Raw genomic sequence first — 11,805 nt, 5'->3', positions numbered from 1 at the left:
TAAAATACTCTCATACATACCTAATGTATATGCTTTGTGTACTTTCCAGTGGCTGCAATCGCATAGTGGAGTATATACACTCTCAAAATCTGTCTGTATGAATGTGTAAGCAAGTCATATGTTTGGCATCCATCAACTCCGTTCTGATCAGCTTCACCATTGCCCTTCCACTGCTTGTTACTTTCAATATTTCTCTATCAATTAACTTAAGATTAATTTTCTCTCTATCTCTCATCATACAATGTAAATTATGATTGAAGATTTCAACGAACCACATTTTATATGGCCAGCTTATGTTGTGACCCGCTTCGGTCATGAATGGCCATGGGACTGCACCTAGAAAGTTACCCTCAGAGGCACAAGTCTGGGCAAGGTGATTTTTATGGAAGACCAGCAGTCGCTCATGCATACCAGCCTCCTCTTCCCATGCCACCGATGTTATCCAAGGAAAAGGGGCCGATACAGCTTGGCACCAGTGATGTCACAGCTCATTTATTAACATGCAAGACACGTGTACCCTTAACATAGTTCTTGGGGAGATTCAGCATGACAAGGCTGACCCTTTGAAATACAGGTACAACAGAAACAGGAAGAGTGAGAGAAAGTTGTGGTGAAAGAGTACAGCAGGGGTCACCACCACTCTCCTGCTGGAGCCTCGTGGAGCTTTAGGCGTTTTCATTCAATAAACACTCACAATGCCCAGTCTGGGAATCGAAACCGCAAGTCCGCTACCCTAACCACTGGGCTATAGCACCTCTACAGCCAGCTAATATTCTATAGAATAATAGCTTTCCTTCCTACCTTGTCTATTTTGTAGGTTGGTGATAGAATTGATTAATTAGGGCCATATGTTAAGCCCCTAATCCTTCAATTCTGAATTCAAATCATGAAAGATTCATTAACAACACATTGTTTTCTGTGGATCCCTAGCCCATGATTGTGCAGAAAATTCTTTACTCTAGGGACAAGACCCGAAATTTGGGGGGAGTGGGGTCAGTCAATTAGATCGAATCCACTACGAAACTAGTACTTAATTTATCAACTCCCGAAAGGATGAAAGGCAAAGTCGACCTCGGCAGAATTTGAACGGACGAAATACCACTCAGCATTTCGCCCAACGTGCTAACGTTTCTGCCAGCTCCCCCTGCTTTAATTGTGCAGAAAATTAAAGTTAAGCAGCTTTTGCTATGGACACAGTCTTCAGCGACTGAATTCGTCAGACTCCTTCAAACACTTTTTAATGAAGTAAAAACACAAAACTAAATTACTGTAATCAATAAAGAATTTATTGTAAATCTTTATACAAAACCAGAACTATTTACACCATCTTCAAAGATATCAGCATTCAGTAGAAAGAAATTAAGTCATTCAAGAGACTTGTTATTTAGAGGCAAGTATTTAAGACAAAAAATGAACAAGGTCTAGAAAAAAAAAAAAAAGAAAAGAAAAAAGAAAAAATAATTGCTGGGGGAAAAGAGATATAATGTAATATTATATCTCGCAGGGTAAGGTTTCTTCTGCAACAAAGCATTTCATTTCACTGAAAACTGGGGAAGGGCTGGGGGGGGGACTTCATTGGAAGTATCAAGTTTATTTACAAAAAAAAAAAAAAAAAAAAAGGTGAGAAAACAAAAAAAAATGACATAAAGTGTCCTAAAAGTCAACCTGTTTTCCTTTTCTTTTTTTTTTAATACTCAAAACAAGGAAATTAATTACATAGGAATAAACGAGGGTTTTTGAAAACAATAAGACTTTTTGTTAGTTTAATTGAAATGGATGTATTACAAAAATACGATTCAACTTAAAAGTGATTGAAGGTGTGCCAAATGAAGAATAAAAACTGAAATAGTCAGTTAGGTCCAAACAAATTCCTTTACTATTAAGGAATGGAAACTAAAATTGCTACTCTTGTTCCAGCACCCTCCATACACACACACATATATATATATATTATATATGTTATATATATATATTATACACACACAAATGAAAGAAAAGAGCACTCTATACAATGTGAAGAGTTTATATTTGTAGAGGAAAAGTTGTTGACTAACATCCATTCTTGAAATGTTCATAGACACATTAAAGCTTGTCTTATGTGTCTCTGCAACACAAATGGAGAATAACGTCAACAGCAGTTCACACACACACACACACACATATGTTCTTGCCCCTTTAACCAGTAAGGCATCTTGGATGAGATATCTATAATCTAGTGTAGATTATTGCTGATCTCGGTGATCTTGGCTAAGGCAATGAAGGACTGGAAATTGGCCAACTGCTGTTCATCGGCCACTCAATCTATTCAGCACTATGCTGCTGTTGGTCTACAACTGTGTTGACCAGTCGGTCAGCTGTTGTCCTACACTTCTGGTCACAAAAGCTGCTTTACATTGTTGTCCCATTTGAATGATCCTACCCCACTGACGAGGTAGGCAAAAGGGTTCAATGTTCCCCACCAAAATAAGACACCAGTCCATTGCAGGGTTACCTCTTTACAGCTGAGTGGCCTGAGGCAATGTAAAATAAAGTGTTTTGCTAAAAAACACAATGCATCGCTGGCCTGGGAATTGAAACCAATATCTTGTGATTGTAAGTGCAACACACTAACCACGAGGCCATGTGCCTCCACATATGTATATGCACACGCGCACCTCATTGCCTTTCTAAGTTAGTTTGCAGCTTAATACGCAGAGCAAAAATAGAACTCACAACCTATGACCCAACAAGCTGATATCTTATCCAACAACCCAACACAGCCCTACAATCTATAAATATTATATACACACACGTGTACATATATGCACACACACACACACACACACATACATGTATCTATAACAAAGCCATGCCTCAGATATATTAACATCAATAAATATAGAGGTTTGGAAAAGCAAAGAAGAGTTGTTCTTATTAGAAAAAGGAAGTCAAAGCCTTATTAAAGAGAGACATGTTTAGAGAATATTTATAGAAAGAAAAGAACCGCTGTGCTCACGATACTAAAAAGTAATGATGAGTCAAAGTGTGCTGAAGGATATCAAAGTTGATTATGCTGCAATTTGTTTGAAATTGCAAAAATTACTAATTAAATTGAGATTGTACTATGCTAAATTAGAGTAAGAGTATTTTGGAAAAAAACTGTGTGCTGTTATAATATTGCAACAGTTTTAAAAGGCCTCGAGCACTTGATAGTGTTGCACTGAAGAAAATGGGAAGAATATACAAAAAGTGAAAGGCAGTGTTTCTGTTCTTCTGTTAGACAATGGTAGAAGGGTATTTATTGATACAAGTCTCCTATCATCAATGAAATCTAATCATGGATATTTCCTTATTACTGGAACTGGCATCAACGTCACAGCTTTTGAATAACAAAAGCTGCATTGCCTGACCAGTAATTAAAACTGGTACTCAGTCAGTTATGACGACGAGGGTCCCAGCTGATCCGATCAATGGAACAACCTGCTCAGGAAATTAACATGCAAGTGGCTGAGCACTCCACAGACATGCGTACCCTTAACGTAATTCTCAAAGAGATTCAGCTGGACACAGAAGGGGACAAGGTTGGCCCCTTTGGAATTACAGGTACTGCTCATTTTTATCAGCTGAGTGAACTGGAGCAATGTGAAATAAAGTGTCTTGCTCAAGGACATTGTGCTACTGGGGATTGAACTCAGCACCTTATGATCATGGGCCAAATATCCTAACCATTAAAGCCACACCTTTACATACAAGTAATTAACAACAGGTCTCATACTCTATATCAAAGGTAAGAAAACTGTAGCATTAAGGCTGTTTGTGACATTTTGTGCTTCTCGTTACAACAGACTTTCTTGAAATTCACAAATTGGAAATCTGAGACATTTTTTTTTTCATATTTGACAAAAAAATGTTCAAAATCTCAAATTTCTCATAACAACTGCAATCAGAATATTTTACTGGAACCAAATATTCCGATTCCTATTTTGCAAATAAACATATTTCAAATATTCATTAAACAACTTTAACATTTTTAATTTAATACTTAATTCTATTGTGAACAAGAATAAATGCATATTTGATGTTTTTTTTTTTTTTTTAGTTATTAGAAATTGTTAAAAAAAGTATTGGCTTTATTAAAGATTAATGTGCTCCACCAATCATTGAAGATTAATGCTTAATGTAGGATACCAATCATTGAAGATTAATGCTTAATGTAGGATACCAATCATGGTGCTAAACTGCAGCCCAAAAGCACTTTCTGAATGGCATGCCTAACGAAAAATTACTTTCAATTTTTTTTTAGTAGTTTGGTTTGGTCAGTGAGTTGACTTGTTGAAAAAAGCTTCTCCATTCCAATGTTAAACAACAAAACAGAATGTTATGCTTTGTATTATGAATTTCTAGCATAAAACCTAAACAGGGTTGTAGTTAAATATTCTTTTCTACCCTAGGGACAAGGCCCAAAATTTTCAAGGAGGTGGCCAGTTGATTAGATCGATCCCAGTATACAACTGGTACTTAATTTATCGACCCTGAAAGGATGAAAGGCAAAGTCAACCTCAGTGGAATTTGAACTCAGAATGTTGACCGACGAAAGACTGCTAAGCATTTCACCCAGCTTGCTACCTTAGGGTTGTAGGTAAATATTACCTTTAAAAAGTATTCTTTACTCCTTTGTCTAGGCTTATGTCCTAAACATTGTCAAATTACACATAAAATACCTGCATTTCAAAATGGCAAGGAAAAACTTAATGATTTCAGGTAAAAACAATACTATAATTAAGTAGTTGTGACTAAGAAATAGTGTTTATATTTATTTTGTAAAGAGAGACTTGCTCAAAATAACAGGGGTTTCAAGAAGGATTTCTGATGGAACTATTGCTACAGAAATACAATTCCTGTCATATATTTGAAATGGCAGTAAAAGGGTTACCTGTCTGCTATGCACAGCACACCTACTGGGGAGGCATTGAAGGTTGAAGAGTAAATTGATAACAGACAAAAGTAAAATAGAAACACGAGGCCTGAAACCAATTCCAACGGAATATTTTTGACATAAAAATTTCATGAAATGAAATGTTTTGAGATTTTTAAATAAATAAAAAAAAGGTTGAGATATTACTCCAAAAAAGTTTAATATTAAATTTTCTTTTTGAGGAAACAAAAAGCTTCAAATATTAATGGAAAAGGAAGAAGAGAAGGGAGGTTGTGATGGTCACATCTTTCCATAAAGCATTCATAGTATAAAGTGAAATTAATCCAAATATGACTGTCAACTTGCCTTAACTATGCTTATTTTGTTGATTACAACACTTAGACATAATAAAGTTTCCCAATAATAATAATGATTCTGCCACTTTTGTTTATATTTCAAATATTAGTCTATACGACTTTATTAGAATACAAAAGTGGGGAGTGAAAAAACTTCAAAATGATTCATAATTAGGATTCATTAAATACTTAACTTTTAAACTGTTATATTTTACATATTTACATACACTATATTTATAATTTTTAATACAATATTATTTTACACATATTTTTGTGAAGTGTTTTTTGATATTGAGTTTCCTGCTATTACTTCACAATGTGTTATATATAATCACTCATATTAACTGTCTAAATACTTTAATACTATTAATACTTTGACACTTATTTACAAAGAGCACTCATTTTAAATTCAGTATATCATATTCTCATAGAATATATCTAATTAAGATATATAATTAGGATTCATCTAAGAGTAATTATTTGTATCTTGAAACTTCTGTTGTCATTTGTTATATCTGCAACTCCCAAGTGGAAAATCTCAGCAAATAAAATTTGCAATGTGTATGTGTGTGCATGCACAGACTTCAAATAAAATTATTTCTCACTCAAAATTTCCAAAAGAGAGAGAAGAGACAGACAGACAGAAGGAGAAAAAAAAAAAAAAAGAAGTGGGAGAAAAATGTTTTATTTCAGTTTTGTTCCACTGCAATGAGTTATTACTTCAAAAATTCAAGTTTATATTACACGGGAGGAAAAAAAATCTTCCCCATATTTATATGTTTATAGACTATAACAACAACAATCATAACTCACTTTCCACTCCTAACGATAAACATAATCAGCAGATCGTCAATTCTCAGTCAAGGATGGTAAATATTGGCCAAACCTTCAAGTACCAACAATAACAGTCAGTGAAATAACAACTACTGACATCTATGATGTCACCAATAAAGAAAATACAAACTACCAAATGGGAAAATAGAAAATGTCAGAAATGCCCGAGTCCAGAAGTAAAATTCCACTCATTCAGACTTGAAAATGAGAAACTCTCTAAATTTCACTAAAGGAGTAGTTTTAGTCTGAAGACTAAAAACCAGGAAATCAAAATGAGTTGAAATTGTAAAATTAAAAAGGAGTTTATGTTTCTTAGCATAGCTGTATTCCAATCTATCCTTAAGCTCTTGTACTTAATCCTGCTTTTAAGAAAGATTCCTTCTCTTTACACCATGCAGTCACTCATGTTAAAAACAGAAAAATATATTTCTAAAATTACAACCAAAAGTCTTTTTAAAAGAATGCATTGATTAAATATGCATGTATAGAAGAAGAAAAAGTTTTTTAAGACAAGGTGGTCATGCTTGGAGTATCTTTGATCATTAGGCCTGCTTGATCAGGTATTATATCAGAGTTAAACAAACCAAAAAGATGTTTGATCACATTTGCCAGTTCTCAGGACATTTAGGAAATCAAGACTCAATAGTAACAAGGCCCATTTGCAGACATTAACCAATACCAAACGCAATATTTAAAAGAATTAGGGAACTTTATTTGATGGAACTTGCCTTGAAAAAGGGAGAAACTTAATTCAGCACTAAGAAAAACAAAAAGAAGTCACTAAGCCATTATAATATCTGCTATCATGAGAATGTTGTGACATTAACTCAGACATTTCCAAAGTGGGAACAACCTCAGTTTTGTTCTCTAATGCAATACGATATCTCTGACATCAATATTAAGCAATAATCCATATTTTGATTTCTCTTAATATTTATGGACAACATAATTAAATTTACCACAAAATCTTCTAAAAATGATAATCTAGAGGACCTTAGTCTTCAAAAGAAAGTGTAAGGCAAGTGGTCAAGAAGGTGGACATTCAAACAAACTTGTAATAAATCAGCTGCTGTAATTAATTAGTCCATATATAATGATCAATCTTATGTTTGTAACCTGTGGAAACCTCATCCAACACCAACAATTAAGTCCTTTCATAAAATTATTGCCATCAATAAGTCCAGTTCTTGTGGTGTGGTAGCTGAGAACTATTCTAGTAGATCAAGTTCCTGGGGCTTCCCATACTGGACAGGTCAAAGGATAGAGGCTAGACTAATATGAACTACTTCTTTCCAGGACTAAAAATTGGGTTTACGTAAGATCAACACCCTTACCTAGAATAAAGCAAAGGGACTGAAGCACTGAAGACAAATCAAAGCCAACAACACTTGGCAGAAGGCGGCCTTCTCTCCGGGAATCCACAAGACTGGGCAGCCTGACAATAGCTGCAGACAGAAGAGCAGGGTTCCAACAGGAGTGAAGCAGAAAAGCCAAACAGACCAGGGTTGAGAAAAGTCATTGACGGCCAGGGAGCCACTAAAGGGTTCCAGTATGAAACTATTGACAATTTTTTGGCTTACATCCTCAAATCTATATAAATGAAGACGAGTGAATTTGTTGAAAGTTAATACAAGAATTGAGAGTTGAGAGCAGTTCCAGAGAATCTTTCAGAGAATGATTCACTTAACTCTTACATTTGCTGTATAAGATGAGAGATTAGTTGTATGAAAGCTGAGAACATGAATAAACGAAAAGAACCTTATTGGCTTCCAAAACTCACCAATTTTGCCAAACTTGTTTAAAAACGGTCAGAGTTGAAGTAATAAAAAAAAGTTTTTCTTTCTTTAGAATACTTATATTACTGTAAAGAAAAAAAAAGCACCTTCAAAAGGTGCAAAGAATATCATCATCTTAATTAAATAATATGATAACGACAAGTACCAAAGACCAGAGTCATGAGAAGTCAGCAAGAACAGAATGAATTCCACTGAAGGTCGAAAGGGATGATACTTTCGATTCCACACAGAAGCAGTATCAGTTGGAATGGATTAAAGTTATTTAATAATCTCTTTGAATCATTGAAATATGTCAGTTTGTACAACAGCTAAGGCATTCAAGAGATTACAGGTGATTATATAGAAAACTGAGGAAGATACATTCCCACTGTTGTTGTTGTTGTATCATATGTGAAGATACAACATTTATTAATAATGGAATATCTGAAGGAGCCGGGAGGCTAAGGACAAGCAGTGAAAGTGCAGAGTCTGCAATGCATTCCTGCAGATTTACAAAGATATTAAACTCAATATTTTCACAAATAATTAATGAAAACTTGATAAAAACAGTTTCAAGTTCAAAATCATCTGATATAAATGAGTAGATTTTTCATAATTTGGTCAGAACTGAAATATTTATCAACTGTCACTTTAACAATTGCATTTTGTTTTGAAATTTTAATGTAAGATTGCTTTTATCAATCCAGATATGTGCACAACAAGATTAAAAAATATTTTCACCAGGCAATCAGTTAGCACTTTACAGGTTTAGAGTTTTTCTGTTTTTTAATAATGTCAAAAAAGTGAAATGAAGAAATTTCTATATTTGAATCAAAAGCCACTCAGTTGCTAAGCCTTATTCTCAAAACAAGAAACACTCATGGATTCTTTACATTGCACAACTTGAAATGCTTTTCTCCATTTGCAGAGAATACAAAGTTCAAAATTGAAATGGCACATTTTGGGGTTTCAATTGATATTTTTGCTACTATCATTATCATTATTTCTCATCAAGTCTACAAAATGATTTCCTCTCATTTGTTTTCATTCTGTTGACTATTCATTACCTGCCTCATCAAACTAGGGCTTCTCCAAATTCACAAACGCTACATTTTCACACTTTGAGCATGTCTCCCCACTTGCATTAAACTAAATTTATCTCAAGAAGATTGTCTTTAGAAACTTCAAAAGATGAGGTGTCTGGATTATCCTCCATCAACCCCTTCTTTCAGCTGATTATATCAAACTATATTTACCTTCATGTTTGAAGGAATCTTACTTTTTAACTTAAATTAGAACTACTTGTTGCCAAACTTTGAATATTCCTTGAATCCATTTTGTTACTCCGTAGATGATGGATCATCATTGCTTTTTAGCACTTCTCAGCTGCATCCTCACTATGACGTGTAACACTCTTGGCAAAATTTCATGGTAGACCCAGAATGCAACAATTTTTATACTAAAAACCTTGTGTTATTTGTAGTATGCATGCCATGTGTCAATACCTTATATGGGTATAACAATTTCAAAGAAAGAGGATGGAAAAAAAATTTAATTATTGCTTGTAGCTAACAAATAGTATTTAACAACTTTCACGTTAATTTGACGTTAAAACATGAAAGGTCATAGTTTGTATAAAAGATTATTGAAACATTTTTCTAGACAAACCTTGTGTTGCAATCTCAATATAAGAAACTAAACAGCATGGAACCGTTTATATATATATATATATATATATATATATATATATGCATGTATAAATATTGTGGGAATGGTGTGATAATCAATAACAACTGTACATTGTTAAGACTGTGTAAGTAAATTACCAAATTGATTAATTTCAATCAAAATACTTGCAATGTTTATAAAAAGAGAAAAGCAAAACCTTTTCACAGTTTTTGTAGGAAGATATCCTTAAATTCTGAACAACAATCTTGAACATTGTTGGAAGAAAAAAAAAGAAAGAAACATGACAATGAAATAGAATAGTTGAGAAATGAAGAGAAAGTGTGGCATTATTACATCAGTTGAAATTGCTGAAAGATTTCAATTCTCATAACAAATTGACTTTTATAAACTATACAAGAAGTTCTCAATTTAAAATGCCACACCTGGATAAATGTGAAAACGAAACAATTGGCTGTTTTCTTCATCCTTGTTTAAAGAAGGATGGCTACATTATGACCAGTTGCTTGCTTGAACAGCTTTCAGTCTAGACTGTATTCAGTCTGTAGAGGATAATAGGATACATATACTATAGCCATACTATGGATATGGGTACTATACCCATAGTATAGAAAGGAATCAATGTTGTAAGCACTGAACCTTGTACAAATGCACTGCCCTATCTTTTGTTCATTTCTTTTTTTTTTCCTTTTAATTAGTAAAAACAATCGGCAAATCTTTGACAAAGGAATTACTTCATTCTTGTTTAATAACATGACTTACAGAAATATTTTGAAACAAAATAATTCAACACTGAAATAAAACATTTTGAAGATTTCTTCCTTTAGATTGTAATCTGCTTTGTAAATATTTAACAATTGTTTGGCATTACCATTCTGATTTCAATAGGTGGCATGTCATTTTATAGGAATTACTTTAGTTTTAACATGATATAACCAATTATATTGCAAAGTTTGATTATTTTTAGATAACAATTCGTATTGAAAGCATTTAAAGAGAAAATACTTTTAACAAAGAACTTGTAGGTAAAATACAAATGTGAAAACCAGTTTTAATTATATATTTACAATCTTCAGTTTCACAACAACAGAGACCCACACTGTGAATATAACACTCCTTAAAGTCTACACACACACACACACACACACACACACAATTACTGACAAGTAGCTAACTTGATGCCTTGAAATAATAGATATGACACCAGTGCCATTAAATTACTTCCTGATATGGCGTCAAAGAACAATTCTTTTATCCCTCACTTATTTTTCCATCTTTACAAGGTTGATAAAATAAATATTTGTAATTGATTAGGCAAGAAGAGAGAGAACTGTCTTCAGACTCACACAATCAGCAAAAAACAAAGCAATTTTCTGTTTTCCCACACAATCCCACTACAATCAACTACGGTAGTAATCATTCATGAAATACAAACTAGAAACTAAACGAAAGCAAGCAATCTACAAGAACTATGCACAATAACATTTACTGCAAAAACATTTATTATTAAATAAAATTAACAGCAACAACGATTCTAAAAACACACAAACAAAAATATGAAAACAGATTTCCATCAAGAAACAGGCCACCAAATAAAGTTGGTATCATGTGATCTTGAATCAAAGATCAAGAAAGCAAAGTCAAAAAGGACCACCACTCAAGACTGTTTGCAGAAACAATTGTAGAGTGACTGACTAAGTTTAACAAAGTTATTGTTTTAGCAAAGAATCTCTACGTTGTACTAATTCAAATATGTGACTTAGTGAAAGTAGAGATTCTTTATTAGAACAATAAATCTGTAAAGTTTGACCATAAATGTGTGTACACACACACAGACAGACAGACAGACAGACACACAGAGACAGACACACAGACAGACACACAGACAGACAGACAGACAGACAGACAGACACACAGACAGAGAGACAGACACACAGACACACAGAGAGACAGACACAGACACACAGAGAGACAGACAGACACAGACAGACAGACACACACACAGACACACATATTTCATAATTTTATATGAAGATGGAAAAATGTATATCTTAACTATATTTAATAGACTTTTTTTTTTACTGTCTTCAGTGAAGAGACTGCAGCCATGCTGGGAAACATGGAGAATTTTAGTCAATTCTATTCAGCCCAGAACTTAGTGTGTTGTTTATCTATGAAAGTAGCTGAGTACTTCATAGTTAGACAATTAGTTACCTTTTACAGGTGTAATGCAAGATTTTTACACAAACACACAGACACT

General features: G+C 33.6%; 1 protein-coding gene across 3 annotated transcripts in view; it reads right to left on the bottom strand.

Annotated features, from left to right (window-relative positions):
- Positions 1-1,264: 1,264 nt before the first annotated feature.
- Positions 1,265-11,805, bottom strand: part of LOC115220877 (protein spire homolog 2-like) — a 126,643-nt gene continuing 116,102 nt past the window's right edge. For all 3 annotated transcript variants that reach the window (XM_029791061.2, XM_036510230.1, XM_029791062.2), the window contains one exon: positions 1,265-1,921. The gene's annotated coding sequence lies outside the window, so the exon portion shown is untranslated. The remainder of the gene's footprint in view (positions 1,922-11,805) is intronic.

The sequence above is a fragment of the Octopus sinensis genome, linkage group LG17 (genome assembly GCF_006345805.1).
Source record: "Octopus sinensis linkage group LG17, ASM634580v1, whole genome shotgun sequence".
Lineage (NCBI taxonomy): Eukaryota > Metazoa > Mollusca > Cephalopoda > Octopoda > Octopodidae > Octopus > Octopus sinensis.
Note: the sequence above shows the minus strand (reverse complement) of the source record. Positions and strands in the feature narration are given on the sequence as shown.